This window comes from Dermacentor silvarum, chromosome 5, assembly GCF_013339745.2.
Source record: "Dermacentor silvarum isolate Dsil-2018 chromosome 5, BIME_Dsil_1.4, whole genome shotgun sequence".
In the NCBI taxonomy this organism is placed as follows: domain Eukaryota; kingdom Metazoa; phylum Arthropoda; class Arachnida; order Ixodida; family Ixodidae; genus Dermacentor; species Dermacentor silvarum.
This window is the reverse complement of record NC_051158.1, coordinates 67124615-67132435: the sequence shown is the minus strand read 5'-3', so window position 1 is coordinate 67132435 and position 7821 is coordinate 67124615.

Sequence of the window (7821 nt, the reverse complement as noted above, 5' to 3'; positions counted from 1 at the left end):
GATAGCAAGAACTCCTTTAGATTTACGCTATGCAGTGAAATAACCCGCATAGCGTAGGCGCAAGACTGCAAAACGTTTCAGGTGAGAATGTTTGAAGCGCCATCTCTCGGAGGCGACATCAAGGGCCTCAAGCGGAGCCGTCGTCTGAGCCCACTACCCCTATCTAGTTCACTATAGTCGGGGCTATGTCACTCCCTCCCTCCCTCCCCTCCATACGCCGTGCGGCGTCCACACCGCTACTGCGCATGTACGCCAAGCTCCGGCTTCCGGAAGCCGGAACCGGAAGCCGGCTTCCGGTTCCGGTTCCACTTCCACTTCCGGTTCCGGAAGCCAGCTTCCGAATTCCGGAGAACGCTTCCGGTGTTTTGCCCGAATGATCCCCCGGTGCTTCGCCCACTCATCATCATTCACTTCGTCCTCTCATTCTCCTCCCGCAACGCCGCGATGAGTGCCACGGACAGCGCCAGCGTCAACGCCAGTGTCAGCGCCGTGGACAGCGCCGCGGAGAAGAGGGCTCGAGCCGCTGCCACGAAACGGTAGCGGCGACAGGCCGATCTGAAAACTAATGGGAACTTGAGTCGACCCCATGGCTGCTTCGCAGACTACTCAGGGTTCCGCTACGGGAAGATGGTGTAATTTTTATTGCGATAGCAATTATATGGACACTCAAAAGCAGATTTCTGCCGTCGGCGTCGCCGTCGCCGTCGCCGTCGCCGTGAGGTTCCGTATGACGTTATTGGAGATGAAATCGCGACGCGCGCCGCTGAACGCTGTATGTGCGAGTGAAAGGGCGCGAGGGGCGCGCGCTTTCACGGGGAGTGAACGCACGGCGGAGAACAAACGCGCGTTCTGCGCCGTGCTCGCTTAAGGGCTGCAGAAGTAGGCGTCTCTTTCCTCCTTTACAATCACCATATATGTAGAGCAAACGCGCCTTCTTCCGACGCGCGAGAGGCCGTGGGGGAGGCGACGTTTAGCTGCGGCACCAAGTGCCTATTATTGCGATAGCAATTATATGGACACTCAAAAGCAGATTTCTGCCGTCGGCGTCACCGTCGCCGTCGCCGTGAGGTTCCGTATGACGTCAGTGGAGATGAAATCGTCGCCGCGCACCGAACGCTGTATGTGCGAGTGAAAGGGCGCGAGGGACGCGCGCTTTCACGGGGAGTGAACGCACGGCGGAGAACAAACGCGCGTTCTGCGCTGTGCTGCAGAAGTAGCCGTCTCTCTCCTCCTTTACAATCACCATATATGTAGAGCAAACGCGCCTTCTTCCGACGCGCGTAAGGCGGTGGGGGGGGGGGAGGTGACATTTAGCAGCGGCACCAAGTGCCTATTTATGTCAGAGGCTCCGGCACCAGTCAGCAACGCCGCACGCATTTTGTGCGAACGCGGGCACAACGCCGACGGCGTCGACATTAGTTCTGCGTGTTGCCGGTGCTGCTGCATGTCCAAGTTTATACAGCTGATAAAGCTACTATCATTTACTCCGTATAGCTCCCTACAAAATTGGCGCTGAGCCGTGCTCCCTCAAGGGCTGCAGAAGATAGCGCCAACCTTTCCCTTTCCCTCAAGAACCACTTATCCCTACAAATTTGCTATCGCAATTGATGCTTCGCCTTTCAGGTGAAACTGCGACCACTTTTTTTAATGTAACCTCCTTGGACTGTGCGTTTAAGAATACGGTAGTGCGGGCACTATGGCCTCCTTGAAGATCATTCACCACAACCGCGACGCATCTAATTGCTAATGGAGCCGAAGGTTACTGTAACAGAAGACATTAGCTATATTTGAAAGCCTCCTCATTTGATCTGGCAATCACAATAATTCTTCTCTCAATATATATGTTAGGTTATTCGCACTGACACTGTAGACTCGTAAGCGCAAGGTAATTGCACAATTAAACTAATGTTTTAATCTAACATCCGGAAATGGCAGGTACTTATCTGCTTGATGCTATACGTACGGAATTGTTGCTATTGATTGGTACTGAAAATAGCCGGTGCAGCATTGCGAACGCACTATAATAGTGTGCTGAAAGAAAAAGACAGATGCCTCTTCTGATTTGGGGAATCGTGAAGCGAGGGATTCGTGAGCCAGCAACGCAAAATGGCGCATTCCATTGACATTCACTGTGAGAGAAGGTGTCCCTCGACAACATGCTGGACCTGATCTGCAAGTTACATTGGGGTGGTGATGGAACGAAGGATCATCGCCAGACATGAATGGTACCTTGAACGCTGTGAAGTTTACCCTGACCTCATGGCTGGCGTTCGACGTCACCGATGCTCCACTGACAACGTCATCGATTTGGTTACATACGTTCAGCACCAAAATGCATGTAAGAGATTATCTGTCGCCATGTTATTTTATTAATTATTTTTTTTCAAGGTCTTCACAGGCACCCAAGTGCAGTATTGCGTGAGGGGGTTACAAAAGGTTAAACAATGAAAATTAGCAAAAATCTTGTTATACACATTTTCACCAAAATGGAACTTATACAATAGCTAGCGATAGAGGTCATTTCCAGTTTATGCAATTAAGGCTGGTGTGAGACATTTGCGAATGTACAGGTAATTCAATTTAAAACAAGTTCACATGACATATTCGCATAATCAATTTGAAACCAACATTTAAAATGTACACTTGACTCTTGTCTAAAAATCACAGAATTAACAATATTCGCTATTGTGTAAGGAAGACCATTCCAATATTTAATAGCCTGTGGCAGGGCAGATGAATTAGACGCGTTTGTTTAGCCAAAGAGGCGTTGGAAGCTATGTTCATTATGCAGATATCTTGATGATCGGAATGAACGAGTTAAGGTTAAGGAAAACGAATGCTCACTCTGAACTATTTTGTGCAAAAAACAAAGTAGCGAAATAGTTCGATGTTTTTTTTTCTAAAAGCGGGAGTGTTAGTGCTATCTTGATGTTTGTTACGCCATAATGTGTGCCATAATCTCTGACGATGAAAGGAGCGGCTCAGTTCTGAATAGCTTCAAGGTCATTGATTAGATAAATTTGGTAAGGTGACAAAATGGGTAGTTGAGGGCGCACAAATGTTTGATATGCTAGCTTGCGAGTAGTTTGAGGAGCATCGTAAATATTACGCTTCAGATAGCCGAGTATACGTGATGGTTTTGCTGTAATTGTGGTGGTATGAGTTGACCATAAATGAGTTGTTTTAAGATGGACGCTAGATACTTTTACTAGGATTTGCTGGAAAGAGAAGGGTTGTTAAGCGTGTAGGTAAATGAAGAATTCATACGTTTACGACTGAAGGTTCTCAACTTGTATTTTTCTGCATTAAGATTAATTCATGAGGGACACCAACGGGAGATTTGATCAAATTCTTGTTGAAGAGTGTTGTGGTCAGAATGCGCATGGATTGTTCGGTATCCGACGCAGTCATGCGCATACAACCGAATGTCGATGAAATGCTGGAAGGAAGGTCGTTTATGAAAATGAGAATTAAAAATGAACCCAGCACGCTACCCTGAGGTACACCGGACGGAACATTAGACGTATCAGAAGAGGAGTTGCCATTGATTGTGAACTGTTTACGGAGTGACAAGCAGTTAAGAAGCCAAGATAGTTTAGATGGGTCAAAGCAAGATACTTTGGCAAACAGATGACCATGAGCAACACTGTCAAAGGCCTACGAAAAATCTATGAATAAAGAGTCACTCTGGCGATTATAATCCATTCTTCGGCGAATGTCCTAAGTAAACTCAAATAATTGTGTTTCTCACGAAATACCTTTTCTAAATCCGTGCTGGTTAGGAAAGAAGAAGCCGTCTTTTTGTAAGTGTCATGCACTGTTAGATACACTTATGTGTTAAAGCAGTTCGTGTTAAGCAGTTATGTGTTAAAGCACTTGTGAGATATATAGGACGGTAGTTGTTAACAGAACTTTTGTTACCAAATTTAAATACAGGAATTACTTTACCGAGCTTCAAATCATATGGTACCTCGCCTCACAATAACGATGGTTGAAAAATGTAGCACACGATAGCACTAGAACGAATGACAGCGTGCTTCAAAATCTTACACCAGCGGACGCGGATACCTTAAGAGTGCTAATTAACCTGGAAATACCATCAGGGCCGGGTTACGGTGATTGGCTACATAAGCGGGTAATCTACCTCTGTCGGTGAATGCATCTTGGAATGATCCTGCTGGGTAAACATAGGGGAAAATGATTATTAAAAAAACATTTGCGCGGCCCTCTGAATTGATGGCGATGCCAGAATCGTCTTGCAGTGATATACTAGAAGTAGTAATGCACGGGGAGATAAGTTTCCAAAACTTTCTGGGGTTATTTTTAGGCAGTGATTGAACGTCTTGTGTAAAAAATGTTCTTTTTGCCTTTTGGACGGCGCTACAGTGGGCTTTTTCAGCAGCCATATGTTTTACACATGCCGCTTGCATCCCCAAAGTTTTAGCTGCTCGGAAAAGGAGCTTCCTTTTGTTCCTTAAATTGCGAACGGTCCTGTGAAACCAAGGTTTCGACATACTGCGGTGGAAATATAGCTTTTGTATATAAGCATTTATTAGTTCTAAGATTCTGTCTCTGTGTAAGCACCAATTTTCATTCACTGTCCTTTGCGAGAAATTAGGGAGGAATTGGATAGAAAAGTGCTATAATTCTCGGTTTATGGAGTATAAGTCGGCTTTTTTATAATTTAAAATATGCTTATGTACCACGTGACGCGTGTGAGAAGATACATTAACTATTAATTGGATAAGCCTGTGATCACTGAACCCTGGAGTGCATGCAATGGTGTTTTCAGTTTTGGGAGCGGAAGTTAGAATAAGATCCAAAGTATTATCTCCTCTAGTGGGGTGGTTTATTAGGTGAACACGAGATAAATCAAGAATTAATTCAATGAACTTCTTAGTGTTATGTGATTTACTGGTTAGGCGTTGCCAGTCTATGTCTGGGAAGTTATATTAATCTATGTTTTCGCAAACATATTCTTTATAAAGCTATGTTGTCATACACGTCGAATATGAAAGTACCAGGGCTGTCTGGTGGCCGATGGTAATGTTGATTTCGGCGCTAACAAGTTCGTCTTTCGTCAAATAACCGCAGCTTATGGGCTCTTCGTTCGACGTTGATGGGGGATTTTCGGCTCTTCGGCGATTCGAAACCTTCCCCCTTTAGGTTGCTGCTTTTAGTTTCCCCTGCGTGGGCTGGGAGACCTCCCTGTGGCCACGTCAGTGGTATACCTGCGTTGAGCTGCAGGAGAATAACCTCCCGGGGAAGGGGAGCGCGACCGGAAACCAGAGGAATCGTCACACCAACGAGGCATATTCGGTCGACATTGGGTCGACCCCCGGAGACGGAAACCCCTGGTACTCTGCTGGGCGATAGGGTCAATGACTACAGATATGGCTGGCTTCGCCACATTGGAAGCACAGGGGCCTGTAGTCAGATGTGCGCCGTATGTCGGTCTTGCGAAGCGGTGGTCGGGTCGGCGTTCCCCTATAGTACCAGGGCGCTGTCAGCAGTTGTCGCTTCTGGTACTGCGGTTCGGCGCAATAGGTGGTATTCGACGGACCATGTCTGCATAACTGGGCTGGCGGCTTCAGATGTTCGGTTCAGGAGGCGGCGACAGCGCTTGTCTTAGCTCCTGGCGCACAACTTCAGTGACGGACGCAATTGCGCATTCAGTAGGCGTGCCGATGAGCTTTTTCACCTCTTCTGGCACGATTTCGCGTATCATCTGGCGTAAGGAACCCTCAGCAGTCACTGTCAGTGCTGTCACGGCCGCGGCACCCGTTTGTCCATCGTTGTTTGGGCGGTCGTACTGGAGGTAGCGTAGCTACACTGCGCGCTCAATGGTTGTCGACTCCTTCAAAAATTCATCGACAAAGGGGGGGGGGGGGGGGGGGTTCGCACAAGACCAGCAAACAGGCACACCTTTACGCCACGCAGGAGGTGGCTGAGATTTTTCGCATTGAACATATCGGGATCGGCTCGACAAAATAGGCGCATCATGTCTTCAGCGAACGTGACAAGAGTTTCAGTAGGCTTCGATTCGAGGAGTCGCTGTGCATGTTCTCGCCTTTTGCTGGTTCCGAACGTATCGAGACCTCGAGCCAACCTTCTGCGTCCTCATAGGCCTTGCCAAGAAAGGGCACAGGAGATCGGGGATTCAAAAGGGTCACCCGTGTCTGGCTCGAGTTTTCGATGTTTTGGGCCTGCCTCTACGTCACGGTTGCACTGTCTGGTAGGGGACCGCACTCAAGGCTCAGGCCTAGCAGGCGGTGGCTGGCGCGATGAACGGGTGTTTCCACGCGTGGAAGTCTTTTTGGACTTGATGGGTGGTTGTTGAGAGCTGTTCCAATCATTTACCCAGCACCTCCACCAGTGTCGCGGTACAGGAACAGCACAAATTAAGAATACGGGGTAGCTCACTTAATTGAAACAAGACTGAAGGCTAAGGTGTAAGTTTCGTCGTATTCTTTCTCTAGCTGCATGAGAGCATCTTCTTCGTCCATGCCCAGCACATTGGATGTGGCGATACTGTCGACAGAACGTGCAAATCGCTGTCTTGTTTTTGTGCAGTTTCAGAAACTTAAACGTGAACAACTTAGAAACAACTTCAACGCCTTGTTACAACGCCTGCTGCGGCTGAAAGCGGGTACATATGACGTCACGGCTGTCAGCGCGCAGCCCCGTGCTTGCCGGCGTGCAGCCGCCGCGCGCTCAGAATTCACCAAAAATACAGCCATCTATTAAAAAAAATATGTGAAATAAACACTGTGTATCGGAACAGTCGCGTCTTCAGAGCTGAATTTCGATGCTTTCCTCAATTTTTCACATTTTTGTTCCGTATCCCTTTAACAGAGAAGAAGAAAGTGGTATAGATCAGAGAGCAAACAGGGATAGCCGATATTCTAATTGACATCATATGTAATGCGTTTGCTAGATATGCAGTGGACCACTAGAGTTACAGAATGGGTGCCGAGAGAAGGGAAGTGCAGTCGAGGACGGTAGAATATTAGGTAGGGTGATGAAATCAGGAAATTTGTGGGCGCAAGTTGTAATCCTCTAGCACAACATAGGAGTAATTGGGTGATCGCAGTGAGATGCCTTCGGTGTCCTGCAGTGGACATAAAAATGGACTGCTTTATATATATATATATATATATATATATATATATATATATATATAGGGAGAGAGTGAGAGGGAGGGAGCGGGAGAGACCGGGGGATGGGAGCTTTCCCCCACTCGAACAATTGTTGGTACGCCACTGTATCCCCATTTTAAGCCCCGTTGTTGTATCGGGGATCACAAAGCTCTTCGAAGCACTCCATCTTTAATGTAAACAAAGCGTCAACTCGGCGGTTACCTCGGTTGTGTCTTTCGAAATAAATCTGACGGCTCATTACTTTTCAAAATGAAAGCGCGGTCACAATATACGCACGGACTAAGGACTTCTTGATCCTATCAACCGTACTAACCACGATTAACAACCGCAACGTGAATCACTAATTCAGCACAAGGACCAAAAAAATCACAGCCTCTTCAATACGTGAATTTGGTCGAACAGCGAAGCTTTGTTAGTTACACCGAGTGTTACGAGTGTTACATGTGCAAATGTTGGTCGTGATGTCTATAGACGATTTGCAGCAGCCGGTTTGTGCAACTGAAATCAGACGGCGCCACCGGAGCGCCGCGCGTGTTGGACATCTCTGGCCTTGGGCACGCAAACGAAACTACCATTGCTCAGTCGCGAAAGCGTATCCAGCGGCGTTTAACAAGTGCAGTTTGTCAAACGTCGAGCAATATTCTGCTCCATGTGGAGATTA